Source organism: Dermacentor silvarum, chromosome 9 (genome assembly GCF_013339745.2).
Source record: "Dermacentor silvarum isolate Dsil-2018 chromosome 9, BIME_Dsil_1.4, whole genome shotgun sequence".
NCBI classification, from domain to species: domain Eukaryota; kingdom Metazoa; phylum Arthropoda; class Arachnida; order Ixodida; family Ixodidae; genus Dermacentor; species Dermacentor silvarum.
In genome coordinates this window covers 29792374-29798372 of record NC_051162.1, presented here as the reverse complement: position 1 = coordinate 29798372, position 5999 = coordinate 29792374, and the positions used below count along the sequence as shown (strand labels likewise).

The 5999-nt window shown below is 41.1% G+C and overlaps 1 long non-coding RNA gene across 1 annotated transcript; it reads left to right on the top strand.

The window, feature by feature from the left end:
• The first annotated feature begins 2178 nt into the window (after positions 1-2178).
• On the top strand, positions 2179-5793 carry LOC125940088 (uncharacterized). Its single transcript, XR_007463328.1, has 3 exons — positions 2179-2533; positions 3304-3407; positions 5417-5793. It is a non-coding gene; the product is annotated as an uncharacterized LOC125940088 (long non-coding RNA).
• The last annotated feature ends 206 nt before the right edge of the window (positions 5794-5999 follow it).

The window sequence follows — 5999 nt, the reverse complement described above, 5'->3', positions numbered from 1 at the left end:
TGGTCTGTCTATAGAGCGGCTCTCTATTCGCGCTCTTTAAGCATTCTTCAGTGTGTTTCACTTACCTTGTGCCAAACATAAAAAATATGCAAATGCAACGTAGCTGGAGAGAACCAAGGTAATGTTTGCCGTCGCCCTCAGATGCTCAAATTATTTTTACATATTCCGCCTAATTCGATAATTAGTCTTAATTAATTATTGAACTTCTCAAATATTATAATTAGATGAAAATTATCAATGAGAAAATTGCAGAGCAACATGAAATACTCGCGACACATATTTCTGTTGCTCAATACGTGCTGCATAAAAGTGTTGTTCCGAGTGTGAAAGAATCCCGCGAATACACGCAAAGTGCCTCGAGCGGCCAGTCGCGCGGCAATATTTCAGAAGTTGATTAATTATTTAAGACTAATTATCTAATTAGGCGGAATGCAAAAAATTATGTGAGTATCTCCAAGCGACGGCTAACAACATTACCTTGGTTTGGTTAGTTCGGTCCAGCTACGTGGCATTTGCATATTTTTAAAGTTTGGCTCAAGTTACGTGAAACACCGTGTATGGAGGGTGTATTGACATCATATGTATTAAATTCTATAGAAGAATGTTATGGAATGTTTGTAGCACTTCTATTGTGGCTGCCTATAGACTGGCCCTCCATTCCCACTCTATAAGCGTTCTATAGTGTGTGTATTCACATATGCACTGAATTCTATAGAGGAACGTTTATAGGACGCTTAAAGAAGCTACCGTGCGGCCTGTCTATAGAATGGCTCTATATTCGCACTCTATAAACGTTTCAATAGAAAGTGTCGAATACTGGTGAATAATATCTCAAAGACTCTTTTTAACTCGAAAAGACAACAGTGCACCCAAGGAAATTTTTGTACTTGCAACAAATGATATGAAAAAAAATGATATACGCTAGTTCAGAGCGAATTGGACAATTGCATTTGCCTTTAACGTGGTGGGAGGTCCTCAGCAGAGAACGTACTGAGATATTGACACATAATAGTAAGATTCACGTACTGTAACACGTTTAGATATTTAGCTTTTAGCTCGATATACAGAGCTGTTGCTAAGCTCTTGTAAAATTACCACTCGCGCCAATTTCCAAGGAATAAAATGCCTGATTATTTCAAACCCGTTTCAAAGGTTTTTACTATCAAGCAAGAGCATCTTTACAATCACTGAAGAAGGCGAACAAAACAAAAAGCGAAATTACACAAGGTAAAGTCAAGGAAGCGCATTGTGGTTTCTATCGCCGATGCAGGTGAATCACAAAGACGACCAAGGAACACTAAACAAAACTACGCGTAAGCAGCCGCGTCTATCTGCTGGAACACAGTGACTGCAGCACTTGGCAGCAAACACACAGAACGCCGCCGCACATTTTGGCCTATGTCACTAAAATGCGACGCATGCACGCTGCAGAGACATGCGGTTTTTTCGAGGAATCTTCGTAGGTCGCACGATACACAGAGAAGGCACGAACGACATGAGTGCAATCCGCGCACGATAAACACACCGACACGAAAGCAAGATACGGACGACATGGGTATAACCTGCGCCACACGAGCAAAATTAAGAACCATCGTATATTTGTTGCTTTGCGACGGACAATTACAAAGCGCACGGAAACATCGCACACTGCCATGTGTACCTCCGAGATTGTGTCAAACATTTCTGGGCTACATTTAATGTTGAAGACAGCAGGAAGCTACTTAAAACGAAGTTACGGCGCAGGCAACGCAGCTAATGGCTGTGGGAAATGTCATCTATGCGTTTTAAGGCAGGTGATCGGAGTTCAAATCGTTCAAATCACGCCCCAGCGACGGATTTCTCAGGATCACATAACCAGATCTCGAAGGCCATGCTTTGCTGGCTACTTGCGGCATAAGTGATTCAAAAGCAAGAATTGGTTATGAAATTTCTAGCTGCGCTAAATTGTAGCGTACAATATAGACTGGTCGATGGTTCTTTTTCTCTCGGAACATATATATACGTAATTGGGCACAAAGTGGCACAAAAACGTGCTGTAGTGGTTGTTATTGCTGGCATCACAGAGGCCACAACAGCCTCACAAGTATACAGACGGCGCTGGCGGCGCCGGTCCCACGCGGCCGGTAAAATAAGGCGTGTTGTTATTCCTCCGTCTTGAATGTGCCGGTCGGTAGTGCACGGCACGCTGCTTCGATGTGTTTGTTTGATCTTGTGTTTTTAGGTTTCCCGTAATGAAATGTGGTGTAGTTCGTGTGCACGAAAGTGCCGGAAGATAGCCTGCGTCTCGCTGCAAACTCGCCGTATGCGTGGCGCGCCAGGCAAATGTGGACCAACGATTTTCATGCCGTGGAGTGTGTTCCCTTTGTCTTGGGTGGTCGTGGAAAGTTTTGTGGACGTCGCAATGAAATAATGCGTATTATTAGCGTGCCTCAGCTCGTCCATTACGCAACGGCATGTATGCTGGGATCAACATCGTCGACGCAGCACTGGCAACTCGGAGAGCTCTTTTCGATCTCATCGTACTGTTCAAAAGGTAAGCAATCGTACTTGCTAACTACACGTGTGTTGTGCGTGCTTATCGTGTGCATAGAGTGCCTTGCGGACGTAGGAAATAGAACACCCACGACAACAGTGAAATCTGTGCTGATGCTTGCGGCGCACTGGTTGTCAGAATTTAGTTACGCAAATTTGTTGCCACAATGCGGAATTGATAATCCTGATAAGCGTTTTCTTCCGCTGAGATAGATTACGTTCGGAAATCATCGTGTTCATCTTGTGCACCTGTGCGTGAGCTCCCGTTTTTCTGCTGCAGTTGCATAGTAACGATCCACCTGCCTCTTCACCGATTCTTTCAATGACGTTTCCTTGCTTATAAATGCTTCGACGTTGTGGGTAATCTCTGCTTACGAGGTTTTAGGCTTACGAGCAGCAGGAAAAAAATGTAAGCCAATCACAGCTTGCTACTTACTAGTATAGCTTTCTTTTCATGACAAGCTGTGCTGACATAACTTTCACATAAATAAACATGGCAGGGGAAAGTTGCTTAATCTAAGTAATAAAAAAACGACTCTCTAAAAAATTTAAAATACATTGTAATGTGCAGGTGCGACGTGCCCAAAAATTTACTTTGATGAAGAGGTCCATATTATCAAGACATTCAATAATTTCAACCTTTTGCTCTCTTGCCATCCTGTACTAGTGCAGACATTGTTTTCGTGACTATTTTAGGTGCTCCTTGCATGTGTTTACGATATGACAGCTTTATTGTTCCACTGCTATAAGCTAACACAACTCATTTTGTAGTGGTGAGGCCTTGGCCCGCAACAGTGTCCACTAAAAGGAGGAGCCCCCAGAAATGCAGACCCCATATGAGTGCCTGCAGCAGCATGGCTGGATGCTCATGTCAGGTATGTATGAAATGTACATGTTCCAAAAAAGTTGGATCTTGGTATCATTCATGGTTCAGTTTAGCGACACATTAGTTTATGCAGTTTACTAAAGAGGATAAATATTTATGCAACTGTATTCAACTTACTTACATGTGTGCGTAAAGATTATGCACACATTATCATGTTCTGTATAAAACTAGACCTAACATGTCCTGATGTTTAGTATTTTTTCCTGCATAAATTGTTTGGCTGCAAGATAAATTTTATTTTTGCTTAGTACACAGTATGTTTATCGCTTTTTAGTTTGGTTTTATTGTCTTAAAACTGTTTCCTATGCTGTTGCATTTATTCCATATTTTTCCTGTTTGTGCTGCAAGCTCATGCAGTTACCTGTGCATGTAAGAATTTGTAGTGTAGTTTGCCACATATGTCACAAGTCTGAGCACGTAGCGTGCACACCATTGTTTATCATTAATATCTTCCCAGTTATTTCTGTCCTGTTGCCAGAACAACTGTGTCTGACAAATACACATTTGATTAGCTTGAATTTGCTGAAAATAAATATGAAGGTCAGTATTCGCTCTGCTCAGTTACTTCAGTAATAAATAGGCAGACTGATTTCGATCCCTTGTCATCTAGAAAGGATATATTTTTTCGTGCATTATTAATGAGAGCTCGCTCACACGTCTTCTTATTTATGTGGTATGCCTCACTGATTTCTCTAGTTAATTTTTCAGTGTGGGTGAACACAGATGAACAATCTTAATCCTACATTATGCCCTGTTGTGACAATGCATGGCCAAGTTGGACAAGCATACTGGTCTTTTGAGTGAAATATGGTCATCTCTTAGGCACATGTTTAGGCACCGGCCAGTTTGCTCTATGTAAGTTTGACCACATGTGAAAGGAATACAGTACACTACCTGTGACACGTAATGGAAAATTTGGTGGTATTTCTCACCGACGCAAGCCTCCCTTGCCTGCTTGCCTTTCTCAATTCGCTTGCGGGCTGCCATGCATATCCTGCCTGCTTTATTTTTCGTTAGAAATACATGTGCATAGCAGTCTAAAGTGACCTAAGGCAGCCTGGCCAGGGAGGCTTGCTTTATTAAAGATAGCATTAAATTTGTCTTGTGTCTGTCAGGGGTAGTGTTGTCTATTTCTGTGATCATATGCATATTTGGTCAAATGTACATGGGGCAGACTGGCCGGTGGCTCAACATGCGCCTAGGAGAGAAAATTATACGTACCAGGGGGTTGAGCGAAAAAGCCAATTTTTTGCTCTGCCTGTGAAAGCAATGTGAAATTGAGGACGGCAGTGCAAACTCGGCGTTGCAAACTTTTCATTGCAAACAACCCTAAAAAAGTCTGATTGGTCCCCATGCAACAGATAGTTAAATGCATTGTTATGATTGCTCAAAATCTCAAGCTCCAGGTGAGAAATTGAATACTGCCATATTACGCATAGCACATACGAACTATGGCGACCAGCAGATGTAATATTTTTTCACCCACTGAACAATAGAAGCCAGCAGATCATTCTCCTTTTCTTCCAAAAATTTGTTTGCTATGCGTAGCGCGATGTCTATATAGGAGCCTTAGTTCATGGGTGTTCCTACTTGCTTACATATGTTAAAATTGGAATGTGTTGTCATTACAAGATGGCATTAATGTGTGACTGGGCCGCTGTCTTTCGGAGACACTTTATTTTTGTGACTAGCAATGGCTTTCTAGTGTCTGTGCATTGGCCTAGTTCTAGTGTCACAAAATCCTGGCAAAGTGAAAATATTCTCAAAAGTGTTTACCTGAGAACTGTCCCTCTTCCCGGAGATACTTCTGCTACTTTCTTGTTATAATTTTTTTCTCAAATACCTAAATGAAACAGCGTAGTGCTACAACTATATGCATATAAATATTTATACCACATTTGTAGATATATATATTTGTGACATGTTTGCGCCTGCCTATACATTATGGCGAAATGTTCATTACACCTTTTTAAAATGATTTTCAATTGTATTTTGCAGGCTTCACCGTGGCAGAGTACCAGGCGGAACCAACGAGGTTAAAAGCTAGCGTTTCCTCGCTGCTTTACCAGGAAGTGAAGTAGTGGGCGATCATGTAAGAATGAACTTGCAACATGTGAGCAGTAGCCAAAGCTTCATACAGGTCATGCTGGTGGTAAAAACTGGAATGCTGAGAAAAACCACATTATTTATTGAAGTATGAAATTATTCCCATTTATTTGTTTATACCTCACTAAAGCCTTACATGCCTCCAGGAAAGAATTGGGTCAAATGGGAAAGCATTATTACATCAAAGTAAACACGTTATTCAAAAAAGCATCATTTGCATAGCACAAGCATGATGTAACATTTTTTATTCAGGTGACGTTTTATACAAATCCACGAAAATTCCAAGAAACGAAGCTATTAAGTTAACAACTCTTACTAAAAAAAACAGTGATATAACAGTTCTGTTAGTTGCACCTAATCCATAACTAAAGTTGGCGAAATTGACGTATCATACACTGCTCTAAAATACAATCATTAATTTGTGAGTAGGACGTGCAAAATGCTTATGAACATTGGAACATTTCACACAAGCGGT